The sequence below is a fragment of the Acanthaster planci genome, linkage group LG17, assembly GCF_054643075.1.
Source record: "Acanthaster planci isolate LZ-2023a linkage group LG17, COTS_SCS, whole genome shotgun sequence".
Classification (NCBI taxonomy): Eukaryota; Metazoa; Echinodermata; class Asteroidea; order Valvatida; family Acanthasteridae; genus Acanthaster; species Acanthaster planci.
Window position 1 is genome coordinate 6,854,073 of NC_141793.1, and position 12,635 is coordinate 6,866,707.

The 12,635-nt window shown below is 45.7% G+C and overlaps 1 protein-coding gene across 3 annotated transcripts in view; it reads right to left on the bottom strand.

The window, feature by feature from the left end:
* LOC110989615 (sulfotransferase 1C4-like) overlaps positions 1–12,635 on the bottom strand; it is a 67,399-nt gene that overhangs the window by 30,678 nt on the left and 24,086 nt on the right. The window lies entirely within an intron of this gene.

Sequence of the window (12,635 nt, forward strand, 5' to 3'; positions counted from 1 at the left end):
AGATTCAATATTATAATTCAGTTGTGGTAGGTTTTCTCTCATACATACACGTATAATGTTATACTACAATCACTTTGTCATTTGCCACGTCAGCTACTGCAGCTTCGAAGTTGAATAAGGGAATTTGCCAGTTTTTGTTCTTGGATAGGCTCAATGTCGTAAGTGTTCTTTATTCCCTTTCAATGATAATGAACGAATTGGAAATTGCCGTATGAGAATTTACACCTTGCCACAAGTAATCCGATTTAAATTATACATAGCTTAACTACTGCTTATTAAGTTTAGTTTAGATTAGATGTTAATATTTTGCGTAGATTGCACCATCATCGACATCGATATCGACATCATCGTCATTATCGTCAGATACACGCAGAATAAATGATGGTGATATGTGCGTAATATACTGTTGCGTTCCCTAAATATCAAGTCGATGGTAGCATGGACTTTATTAGTGTCTACTGGATGTGATATTTGGGGTCAACAATTTATTAAAAGGTGGACGTGAAACAAGGGGTTTGGGTGACAGTCAAACTGGATGGTTGGTTTATTGCTCTCACTTCTTTTCATCAAAGTTCAATGTGGGTTTGTAACCAAGTTAGACGGAGTGGGTTACTGTACGTGTGTGTAGCATCGCACAACTAGGTTTAACTCATGGTGGGAGCTGTCCCTGCGGGCCATTACGGGTCTAGCAGGGGCTGGACGGGGCCAGCGCCGGTATGTACCGACCGCACTGCAGTTCAGACCGCAATGTGTTGAGCGCAATGATAAGATCGCCGCACTGTGTACCATTGGCTCAGCGTAGAGACGGGGAGGACTGGGCTAGTTAGCAGGACAAGGGTGGCGAGGGACACGGGGGTGTCTCGCCCGGCAATCGGTTCGGACGTAGCGGTGACGGGCCGCTACGACTCTCACTAGCACCCTGGGCTAGTTTGTACCGCTCTCGCATCGGTCCAAGCTAAGCTACCAAGCCCAATCACAGCATGAATAACTTAATACAAAAGTAGCGTCTCTGCTACATGTCCATAATGCATAGCTGAGCTAAATAAGAGACCCTGAGAAATGCAAGGACCGAGAACGACTAAAACCAGGGGGCGCTAGAATTCCAAGATTTGCGGGTGCGCAACAATACTGATGCGTCTGATTCGGCAGTGGCAAATGTCTCTTTGAGTTTTTTCCGTCACATTCCCCAGGTTCAATGACAGTGCTTTGAGTAGTGTTGACTCTTACCGACAATGAGTGAGATCACAGAGTCCAAGCAATCCCGAGGGACCGTTAAGGGAAAGATTACCAAGCTCAGTAATGAGCTCAAAGTATTGATGCAGTCAACTGATAATGCCGAGATAGTAAGGGAGAAGTGCTTAGAGCTAGATGGCGTTCTGCGACAATTCATTGGTGTTCATGGAAAATACGCCAGTCTTCTTGAGGATGAGGAAGACAAGCAAGAAGCTGAGATTTATCTCTCTTCTGTTGAAGGAACTACCTTTGACCTTATGCAGCAAATAAAGGAATGGTTAGAAACTGTCGAGAGTTCTCCAAATGATCAACAGATACAACCTAATGACTCAGTAAGCCAGTGTTCATCTAACCAGCAGTCGAGAGCAAGGGCTATTAAAGGTGGCAGCAAAAAGGCAGCTCTTGCGGCTCAGACAGAAGGTCTCAAGAAACGGCAAGCTCTGGAGGCCCATGAATTTCAGATTCAGCAGCAGAAGGAGGAGCTGGCCCTGCAGACAATGATAGCAGTCGCAGAGGCAGAAGAGAAGGCCTTTACTGTGTATGAGGACGAGGGAGCACCAGTCGAGGTGGGCCAGAAACTGTTACAAGATCAGCTGGAGGAGATTAATAGCGCAGTGTCATCACAGACGACAAACAAGAACGAAACTAGGGCGGCACCAGCAGATGACCCCATCTTGAAGTTGATTAAGCAAGGTCAAGAACAGCAACGAAGGCTGATGGATGTTATCCAAATGCCACGTGCTGAACTTATGACTTACGATGGGGACCCCTTGAAGTACTGGGTGTTTGTGAGATCATTTGATAATAGCGTTGATAGCACTGATGATAATGTAAAGTTAACACGCTTGTTGCAGTATTGTACATGTAAGGCTAAGCATGTAATCCAATGCTGTTCAGTTATGGACCCTAAAGAAAGGTATAGAAGAGCCCGCACCTTGTTGCAAGAGAGGTTTGGTAACAGTCATGTCATTGCCGAAACATGGATAGATAAGATAAATCATGGCCGTACTGTAGGTCCTGGGGATAAACAGGCTCTTAGAGAGTTCGCAGATGAGTTGACCGTGTGCTACGAAACCTTGAAGGCTATGGGGTACGTACAAGAAATAACTACTCAGAAGGTTCTCGTCACAATTGCAGAAAGGCTGCCCCATTACCTGCGAAATAGATGGGTTAAACAAGTATGGGATATAAGACATAATTGCTATGAGTCGCCTGATATAGGGGATCTTGTGCACTTTGTAAAAAACGTAGCCGAGGAGGCAAATGATCCAGTTTACGGAAAGCTCAGTAAACCTCAAGATGCACATGTCGTACAGAGAAGGGAAGGGGAGTTCCCAAAGAGCAAAACCTCCCTGCATGGAGGCACTGGTAAAGGAAGCTTTGCAGTTTCGACTGGTAACGATGTCGGACCTAATGTCACGTGTGTTGTGCCACGGTAATCATACACTGTTTGGTTGTGCACAGTTTAAAGCTAAGAGACCTGATGAAAGGTTGCGATGTGCAAAGGAAGCAAAGCTTTTCTTCAATTGTCTCAACCCAGGGCAAAGGTCAAACAAGTGCAGATTAAATAGAACATGTAGAGTAGCAGGCTGTAGCAGGAGACACGCAAAGGTTCTCCACGTAGCACCTGTGGTTGCGGGTGATTCTGGATCCAATGGATCTGAAGATGTCAAGCCGACAGAATCGACGACACAACAGGTACAGAATGGATTTACAGGAGCAGAAGCTGATGGAAGTTGTAATCTCACTGGGGCCGGCACTGTAAGGGTAGCTCTTCCTATCGTTCCCGTCATTGTGTATGCAGGCAATGGCGATATTTTTGTCAATACTTATGCACTGCTAGATAATGATTCGACGAGTACCTTTTGCTCAGAGGAGCTAGTCAAGCAGCTACGTGCTACTGGAAAGAGTCAAGAGCTATCACTGACAACCATTGAGAAGTCAAACAGCCGTAAACACACGACGGTTGTCAGCCTACGGGTTAAAGGATTACACGGCGAGGATGCAATTGACCTACCAGAAGTGTACATGTACACAAGGTCGGCACTTCCAACCCATTCTGGTCACTTGGCGCGAGCTGAAGATATCACCATCTAGCCGCACCTCAGAGATATTGAGCTGCCAAAGGTCGACAAGGGATGAATAAAGCTGCTGATTGGACAAGGTGTCCCAGAGGCTCTCATGCCGCTAGAAGTCAGAAAGGGTGAGAAGGATGCCCCTTACGCAACAAGGACGCAGTTTGGATGGTCTCTTAATGGGCCACTCGGAACGACGAAGAAGTGCATTGCCACCTCCCACTTCATTACATCTGACGACACTTTAGACAAGCAGCTGAAGAAGTTCTGGAAATTAGACAGTGCAACGTCACTTCACGATGACACGAAGGGAATGTCGGTAAAGGACAGAGAGGCCTTAGCGATGTGGGAGGAGGGAGTACGTGTTAATGACGGGCACTACGAGTTGCCAATTCCTTTCCGGAGTTATCCTCCCGATTTAGTTGACAACCGTTTAGTTGCAGAAAAACGTCTTTCTTATTTGGGTCATAGAGACGCAAGATTGCGGAACCAATATACCAAAGGTATGAAGGAGCTCGTTGACAAGGGGTATGCAGAAGGCATACTAGATGAAGGGGTTCAGCCCTCAGATAAGGTTGTGTGGTACCTTCCACACCACCCTGTGTAGCATCCAAAGAAACCCGACAAGTTGCGCATTGTGTTCGACTGCGCATCCAAGCACTGTGGAAATTCTCTGAATGACCAGGTGCTGAGCGGACTAGACTTGACTAACAAGCTGTTGGGAGTACTTTGAGGTTCAGGCAGGAGAAGTTGGCAGATGGCAGATGTCCAAGCCATGTTTCATCAAGTAAAGGTCCCTCAACGGGACCGAGATGTTTGGCAGTGCTTATGGTGGCCTGATGGCGACAGTTCTCTACGGCCCAATGTGTATAAGATGACTGTGCATCTCCTTTGTGGTACTTGGAGTCCGAGCTGTTGTACCTTTGCGTTGCAGCGTACTGCTGAAGACAACAAGCAAGGATTCCAACCAGACACGGTCAAGGCATTTAGCAACCAAAGCAACCATTTAGCAACCAAAGTTGGAATTGATGGGAGCGACGCTCTCTGTCAAATTGGACATCATGGTCCGAAAGGAGCTAGATCTGCCATTAGATGAGTCGATGTTTTGGACGGATAATTCCATAGTTCTGCCGTGTGTGAGGAATGAGGAAAGACGATTCCATACATTCGTCGCGAATAGGGTTGCAACTATCCATAGTGGTTCAGCCCCGAGTCAGTGGCATCATGTAGAGTCTAAGCTTAATCCTGCCGATGATGCGGCAAGAGGACAAACAGCCGAAGAGCTGCTTGGTAATAAGCGATGGTTGTATGACCCTGAATTCCTCTGTGCAGGTGAGGACGAGTGGTTGAGGACACCGAGATTGCGTGGTCTTTCGGATGGAGACCCTGAGGAAAAGCCAGATAAGGAGGTGGTGACCACATATGCTTCAAATGACACAAAACAAAGGTTGTTGCAAAGACATTATTCCTGGCATAGATTGAAAAGGGATGTAGCATAGTTGCTTAAGGTTAAGGCATAACCGAAGGCCAAGTCAAAGAAGCATCCACCAGTTGACATGCAGACGTTTCTCACAGTGGACGAGATGGAGAGGGCAGAAGATGTTATCATAAAGTATATTCGGTATCAGTCATTCAGTGAAGAGCTAAGGACCATTGGGCAGGGCAGGGAAGCCTCTGGAAGATTAAAGAGCCATATCAAGAAGTCAAGCCCCCTCTATAGGTTAAACCCGTTATTGTCAGAGGATGGTATCTTAAGATCTGGTGGTCGTCTCAAAAATGCACCGGTGGATAAACAAGCTAAAACTACAGCCATCCTCCCTAAGGGACATCATGTAGTAAAACTGATAGTGAGACACATCCATCAACGGTCTCGACACTCTGGAAGAGAGCATGTACTTTCTCTCGTGCGTCAGAGGTATTGGCTGATTAAGGCCAGATCCACCGTCCGCCAGATTTTGCGTGACCGTTTTGTATGCAAGCGTCAGTCTGCAGTCTCTGTTGAACAGAAGATGGCAGACCCTCCACGTGACAGAGTCATTTCGGAGAAGTATGTTGGTGTGGATTGTTTTGGCCCATTTGTGGTTAAGCAAGGCAGAAGTCTCGTCAAAAGATATGGGTGCATTTTTACATGTCTGTGTATCAGAGCAGTCCACATTGAGACTGTCCACACGTTAGAGATAGATTCATTTGTTAATGCTCTAAAGAGATTCGTTTGTCGACGAGAACAGCCAGAAGAATTCAGGTCAAATAATGTTACCAACTTCTTTGGGGCAGAGAGAGAGCTTAGAGAAGCTTTTCGTTCCTGGAACCAACAAAGGATACATGGTTTTCTTCTACAGAAAAAGATCCGGTGGAAATTTAATCCTCCAGCAGCCTCTCACACGGGTGGAGTTTGGGAGAGGCAAATTAGAACAACGTGTAGGATCATGAATGCTCTCATGAAAGAGCAAACCATGCACGATGAGAGTTTGATAACTCTCATGTGTCTTGTGAAGGCTATTATTAATAGTCGTCCGATTACAAGTGTTTCAGATGACGTCAAGGACCCAGAGCCTCTGACGCCCAATCATTGTTATTACTTCGTTCAGGTTCTGTGATGCCACAAGATGTATTTTGTCGAAGGGACTTGTATAGTCGAAAAAGGTGGAGACAGGTTCAGTATTTGGCAGACATCTTTTGGCGTAGATGGGTTAGGTAATATCTGCCCACTTTGCAGCAGAGGCAGATGGTTCAGACCACAGAGAAATATTGCAGTGGGTGATGTGGTTCTTGTTGTTGATGATGAACTGCCAAGAGGCAGGTGGATGATGGGTCGTGTAGTCGAGACTCATCCGGGACCAGATAATTTGGTGAGATCAGTCAAGGTAAAGGTCAGATCGACCGTATTGACTAGACCGATCAGAAAGCTCTGTTTGTTGGAGGAAGTAGAAAGGGCTGAGAAGCCTAAGGCTTAAGATGTTCACAAAATTTGTTGTTTATTGATAATTCAGTATCCGAGAGGTTCGGATGGTTGGTTTTGTGATTACTGGTCTAAGTTGTGATAAGGCGAATTAACTACAGATGATATATTAAATAAGTAGTTTCAAGTGCGCTAGGGTAGATTAGATACGAGTATACATGAATAAGTTTAGTTTTCATTTTGCTAAGCTTATTAATTACATTTATTTAAAACCTTGTTATAATTTGTTCACATTAACCAACTGTTGAATAGCAGGGGTTTCCAATCGAACCATAACTTGATGTAGGTAAATATTTCGTCAAATGACTTCTCATTTAGGGGCCGGGATGTAAAGTTAGATTGCCTAGTTGTTGTTTTATAATAATTCCATCTAAATAAGGTTTGTCAACTTAACTCAATTCAAATACATGTATTGTATATGCGGAACCCTTTGCACGAAATTGACCAATGTGTGGTTTGCCAGTACAAAATTTCCTTTTGACCCTCTTTATGGCCCTCCATAGACCTGACCCGGGTGACACTAGCCAGTTGACCCAAATACCTTTACAAGTTCTTAACAGATTCAATATTATAATTCAGTTGTGGTAGGTTTTCTCTCATACAAGCACGTATAACGTTATACTACAATCATGTTGTCATTCGCCACGTCAGCTACTGCAGCTTCGATGTTGAATGAGGGAATTTGCCAATTTTTGTTCTTGGATAAGCTCAATGTCGTAAGTGTTCTTTACATGTATTCCCTTTCAGTGATAATGAATGAATTGCCAGTGTAAAATTACAAGCAATTAAAATTTGAAATTGTAAATCTCAATTATATATCAACATAAAATCAATCGTGAGACATGTTAGATTGCCCTTTCCTGCAAGTGTGTTTCGTGAAAACGCAGGCAGAGACAGGCCTTTTATCTGAGAGCACTTTAATGTGGCTAAGCTTTTCATGACAACAGGAGAATTGCACAGGTCAGGGGTCAAGCATACCAGGCATCTCTAGGTGGCGCTATGCTGCAACTGGTACAGTACACTCAATATCCCCCCTTAAGATGAAGGAAAAACGACAATCAAACCCAACACTTTATTTTTTAAAACATTAGCAGCAACGAGGTAATCAAAGCTGATAATTGTAGAAATCTCAGCACTGAAAAACTGTGTTTCATTTGGTTCAGTGGATGATGATTAGAATGTCTGATATAGTTCTGAATGGTGAAAAAAAGTTGATAAAGTGTAACGGAACTAATGGCATCCTACTTTAACAAACCTGAATAAAACAATGCAGTGTCCGCATTATTGTAATTATGCCTCTACACAGTGCGTGTGCTATGCGAAAGGGCTTGTTGTTAATTATGTGTTACAAAGTTCACAAATCAAGTCATAAAATGGGTTTTGTGAGTCTACCGTACTTCTACCGAGCTTGACTGCAGTGATTGAGGACAGGAATGCGACTTGATCTCTTGGTGGGTGGGGCAACAGGAAGGGCTGGTGAGCTGGCAGGAAGGAATATTGCCTCGGGGGTTGGAGCTGTTGAAGGTGTTTTGGGTACCGCTGACTTAGGGGGTATCTTGGCATCTGGGCAACAAGGAGATGGAAAGTACAGGGGCACGTAAGGAACGCGGGCGTGTTTTGCGGGACGGAGATGACGGCGCGTTCGTCTGTACTGTCCTCCATCCGGGGTAGTCACAAGGTAGGCCCTCTTTCCCAACCTCTTTGTTACGGTAGCCAGCTTCCAGTCTAACAGCAACACCGATGGAGAGCGGTGGGAGTTCTTTAAATTTCTGTGCTCGTTTGTATGCGTTGCAGTGGCATGTCACTTATGGGTTTTCTGGCTGGCTGCGACATGACTATTTTGGGGAACGAACTCCAGTTTGATGGGGGGGCAGGGCAGGTGAGAATTGGTTCGACGACCAAATATTCGTTGGGCAGGACTGGTTGACATGCCTTCAGTGGGAGCATATTACGCAGGTTCAGCATGCCAAGGTATAGTTCTTCATGCCTAGCTCTGCATTTTGGGAAGAGCCGCTTGATGATCTTTACAGTAGCTTCAGTTTCACCGTTCGCTTGGTGATTTCCTGGACTGGACATGATGTGTTGGAAACCCCAGTCTTTGACTAATTCCTTGAAGGTGTCAGATGTGTATTGCGATCCACTGTCACTGATCACAGTGTCGGAGATGCTATTACGGGCAAATTGCTGTTTCAGCTTCGTTACGAAGGTCTGGGCGGACAAGTCAGGCAGGAAGTCGACTCCAATGAAGTTACTATGGTAGTCGCTGGTGACAGGGTACGGTCGTTCTTGCATTTGGAAGATGTGAGTACCGATCTTCTGCCACGGTCTGGCTGGTATCTTGTGCAGAAAAACAGGCTTGGGGCTTTGTTCGGACATGTGCACGTCGCACGTCTCGCACGATTCAACATACTGCTGAATGTCTTGAGACATCGCAGGCCAGAAGATGAGGTCTTATGCTAAACGCAGACAGGTGTTGGTACCTAGATGATCGACAAGTACCTTATTCTTCATGTCAATGCACAGGGAGAGAGGAATGACACCTCGATCACCATGGAGGACAATGCCGTCTTGGACAGTCAGCTCATCGCGATAGCTGAAGGGCGGAAGAACTGTTGGGCAGTTCTGTTTTGTGTCAGGCCAACCGGTCTTAATTGTGTCAATAAGTCAACTCAGCGTTTCGTCGGCCTGAGTGGCCGCGTGTAGCTGGAATAGCCGGTCAACAGAGCAGGGAGTATGTTCGAGGTTATTCACGATGAGTTTGTCTTCTGCGACCATGCCAGTGAGTGGTGCATGTGACAGTGCATCAAACAGGTGTTGTTCCTTGCCAGGACGGTAAACAAGCTCAAAATTGTCTATCTGTGTGCAAAGCAGTAGGGACTGTAGGCGCTTGGGGGGCTTGGACAGAGGCTTCTTACTGATTCCAACGAGCAGTTTGTGATCAGTGACCACAGTCAGGGTCCTCCCATAAGTATACTGGTGGAATTTCTCAAGAACAAAAATAACAGTGAGCATGTCCTTTTCGATATGAGCATAGTTCCGCTCGCTGGAAGTAAGGAAGCGACTGGCAAAGGCAACGGGCGGTGCCCTCTTGTAGAAGAGCAGAACCAATGCCATACAGTCACTGGCATCGGTCTCTAGAGAGTCTGTTCTTTGACAGGGTCGTAGTTATGGATGGTTGGCGTAGAAGTGATGGCTTGTTTGACCTCTGCGAATGCATTTTCCCAAGAGAAAGACCACTGCCATGGTATGTCACGCTTCAGAAGGTTGAAGAGAGGATGGGCCATGTCAGTCAGATACCATGCGAGGTAGTTGACCATAATCAGGAAACGGCGAAGTTAAGTTGTTCCAGATTTGTCAGATCGGAGGAGAGAACTCGGTGATGGCACGAATCTTTTCAGGGTCAGTTCCCAAATCATCCGTGGAGATGATATGGCCCATGAACAAGATTGTCTCCACATTGAGGTGAAGTCTGTCGCGGTTCAGCTTGATGCCTTTGTCAGCGCACCTTTGCAGGAATTTGTCGGGATTGTCGTCATGCTCTTTCACGGTGCGTTTGTGGATGAGCACGTAATTGGCTATGCATACGATGCCAGGGAGGCCGTACAGCGTTTCCAGAAGTATGCGTTAGAAGATCTTGGAGAAGACAGATGTACAAAAGGGTAGGCGGAGCCAGCGGTAGCAGCCAAAGGGGGTCTGGAAACTTGTGATAAACTGGACTCCTCATCAAGTTGAAGGACTGAAGCCCAGTGAGGTTTCACGTTTTCAGGCTGGTGGGAGGTGACATAATTTTCGTCACGAAAGGAGCGGGAAGAAGGTTGACCGAGGAGCCAGTGTCGAATTGAAATGTCACCTTCTCTTTATCAACAAGCATGACACACTTGATGTCGTGGCTGGTTGGGTTCTTTGCAACGTTAACCAAAACTTCATTTTCAGAGTCAGTGTGTCGTCATTTCCAAAGTGGTGAACAAAGTTTACCTTACGGCCTTAGACAGGGCACTTAACTGCAAAGTGATTTTTTGCTCCCTTTTTTAACATGTTTTGCCATATGCCAGGCACTGCTCTTTGCGGAATGGATGAGAGTAGGGACAGATATGGCATGCCTTGCTGGGAGGGCTACTCTTTGAAGAGCGGTTGGCAGCCCCCTGAGCTTTGTTTCTCGCCTTTAGACTTTGAACGAGTAGCAGACAGTTTAGGAAGACGGTCTGTCTTCATTGTTTGGTGCTGCTGAGTGGCAGTTTCAGAGGATTTGCAGAGGTCAATGCACGTACTCAGGGTGAGGGGCCGCTCGAGTAGAAGTGCTGTCTGGACAGTGGATTCCTTAATGCCTAGCACAATCCTGTCTCGAAGGATACTGTCCTTGCAGAAGTTGCAAGTTTTCAAGAGACTCCATAGAGCAGCAAGAAACATTTCAAAGGTTTGACCATCTTGCTGGTTTCGGCGATGGACCTCGAACCATTCGTTTTGTGACTGCAAAATGTTCTTTTGCAGTGGCTACAATATGTTTTTATTCACTAACATATAATAAAAAAGGGGGTTGGTTACAGTAGCTACAAGGAAACAAAGAAGAAAGAAGACACATCCAAACTACATTCTAAAATCAAATTAAAATGATGCATGTAAATGAAAGGCAAATATACATGTATTCTGTAACAAGAACATACCATAGTTTCCCCAAAGTCATACCAGTCTCTTTCATTAAGTGCAGTACTGGCACATGAGAATACAAAATCCCCAAACTTAAAGAGCAACTCAAAGGAAAACATATTTTCTCTGATTTTATATGTTCAAATAAATATGGAAGCATCCGAATCGAACGCAGTGTCATTTGTCTTCAGGGCTCAACTACAACAAGCTAAAAGGGCTGTTTTTCTGTTCATGCCAAGATGCGAATTCTGAACATGCTTAATGTACATTGTGTCATTCTGTGAAAACAGAGAAAAGGAGGGGAACCCACGCTCTGTGTTCGTAGTGGATAAACCTTCTGCATGTCAAATAGTGCATGTAGCCATGGTTTGTAGCCATTGTTTGGCATGCCCAAGGGTTTATCCACTACGAACACAGGACGAAGGTTCCCCTCGTTTTCTCAGAATGATGCAATCTACATTCAGTATGTTCAAAATTCGCGTCTTGGCATTAACAGCAAAAAACCGGTAACGCAACTGACAACCAGCGAGTGCATGCTAATTCAAGTCTGTCACACACGTCACTTGAAACTAGTTCAGCCGTTGCATGCAACCTCGCCAGGGCCGGTGAGGGAACGGTAGCCTTGCGTTAAGATAAGGGCGCAGGGACAGCAGCAGTTCTTAAGTACCTACACACTGACGGACGGCGGCTCAACACAGACCTTCTGTTCTAAGGAGTTGATGCAGCGTATTTGCATCTAAGCCAACAGAGACACCATCAAGCTGACAACGTTAGATCGGAAGGAGGTGGAAGTCGAGACATTCGTCGTCAATCTAGAAGTAGCCAATGGCAATGATACCCAAGTAATTCAGATACCTGGTGTTCTTCCTAGACCGAAGTTGAACATTGGTTTTGGCAGTCTTGTCACCAAGGACGAGCTCAAGAGTTGGTCCACCTTCGTGACATCACTATACCTGATGTTGACATTAACGATGTCCACTTGCTGATTGGAACTGATGCACCACACGTTATGGTCCCGCTAGAGGAGCTGTATGCAACTATCACTGCCCTTGGTTGGACACTGATGGGCTCAATCGACCTTTGAAAGAAGCCCAAGATAGCCACCTCATATTATATAAAGTCCGACGTGGACTTACAGCGTCAAGTCGAGAAGTTCTGGAGGCTAGATGATGTTGGGACTCCAAGCAGTGCAGAGATTCTGTCTGTCATTGAAAGAAAGGTTCTTTCTTTGTGGAAGAGCTCCTCGTGCAAAGATGGCGCTCGCTATTCTATGAGCATTCCCTTTAAAGAGAGACTGCCGCGCCCTCCTGATAACAAACTGTTTGCTGATCGGCGTTGGACGGCATAGGGAAAACAACTCTCCAAGGACCCTGTACTACTGGAGAAATAAATCAGCGATGTGAGCGACCTCCTGAAGAAAGGATATGCCGAGGCTGTGCCCACCTATGATATTGACAGAACCGATGGTTTCGTGTGGTACCGTACTTTCCCTACCCCATTCCTTCCTACACCCCCACAAACCAGACAAAGTACGCACAGTATTTGGTTTGTGGCTCAATTCCAGGGTACTTTGCTCAACGACAGAGTCTACCAAGGTTCTGACCTTACCAATAAGCTTCTCTTGTGGTTTCATCTTGACCATGTCGCCTTGGTGGCGGACATAGAGGGTATGTTCCACCAGGATAATGTAAATACCGAGGATTGTGATGCCCTCCGCTTCGTAT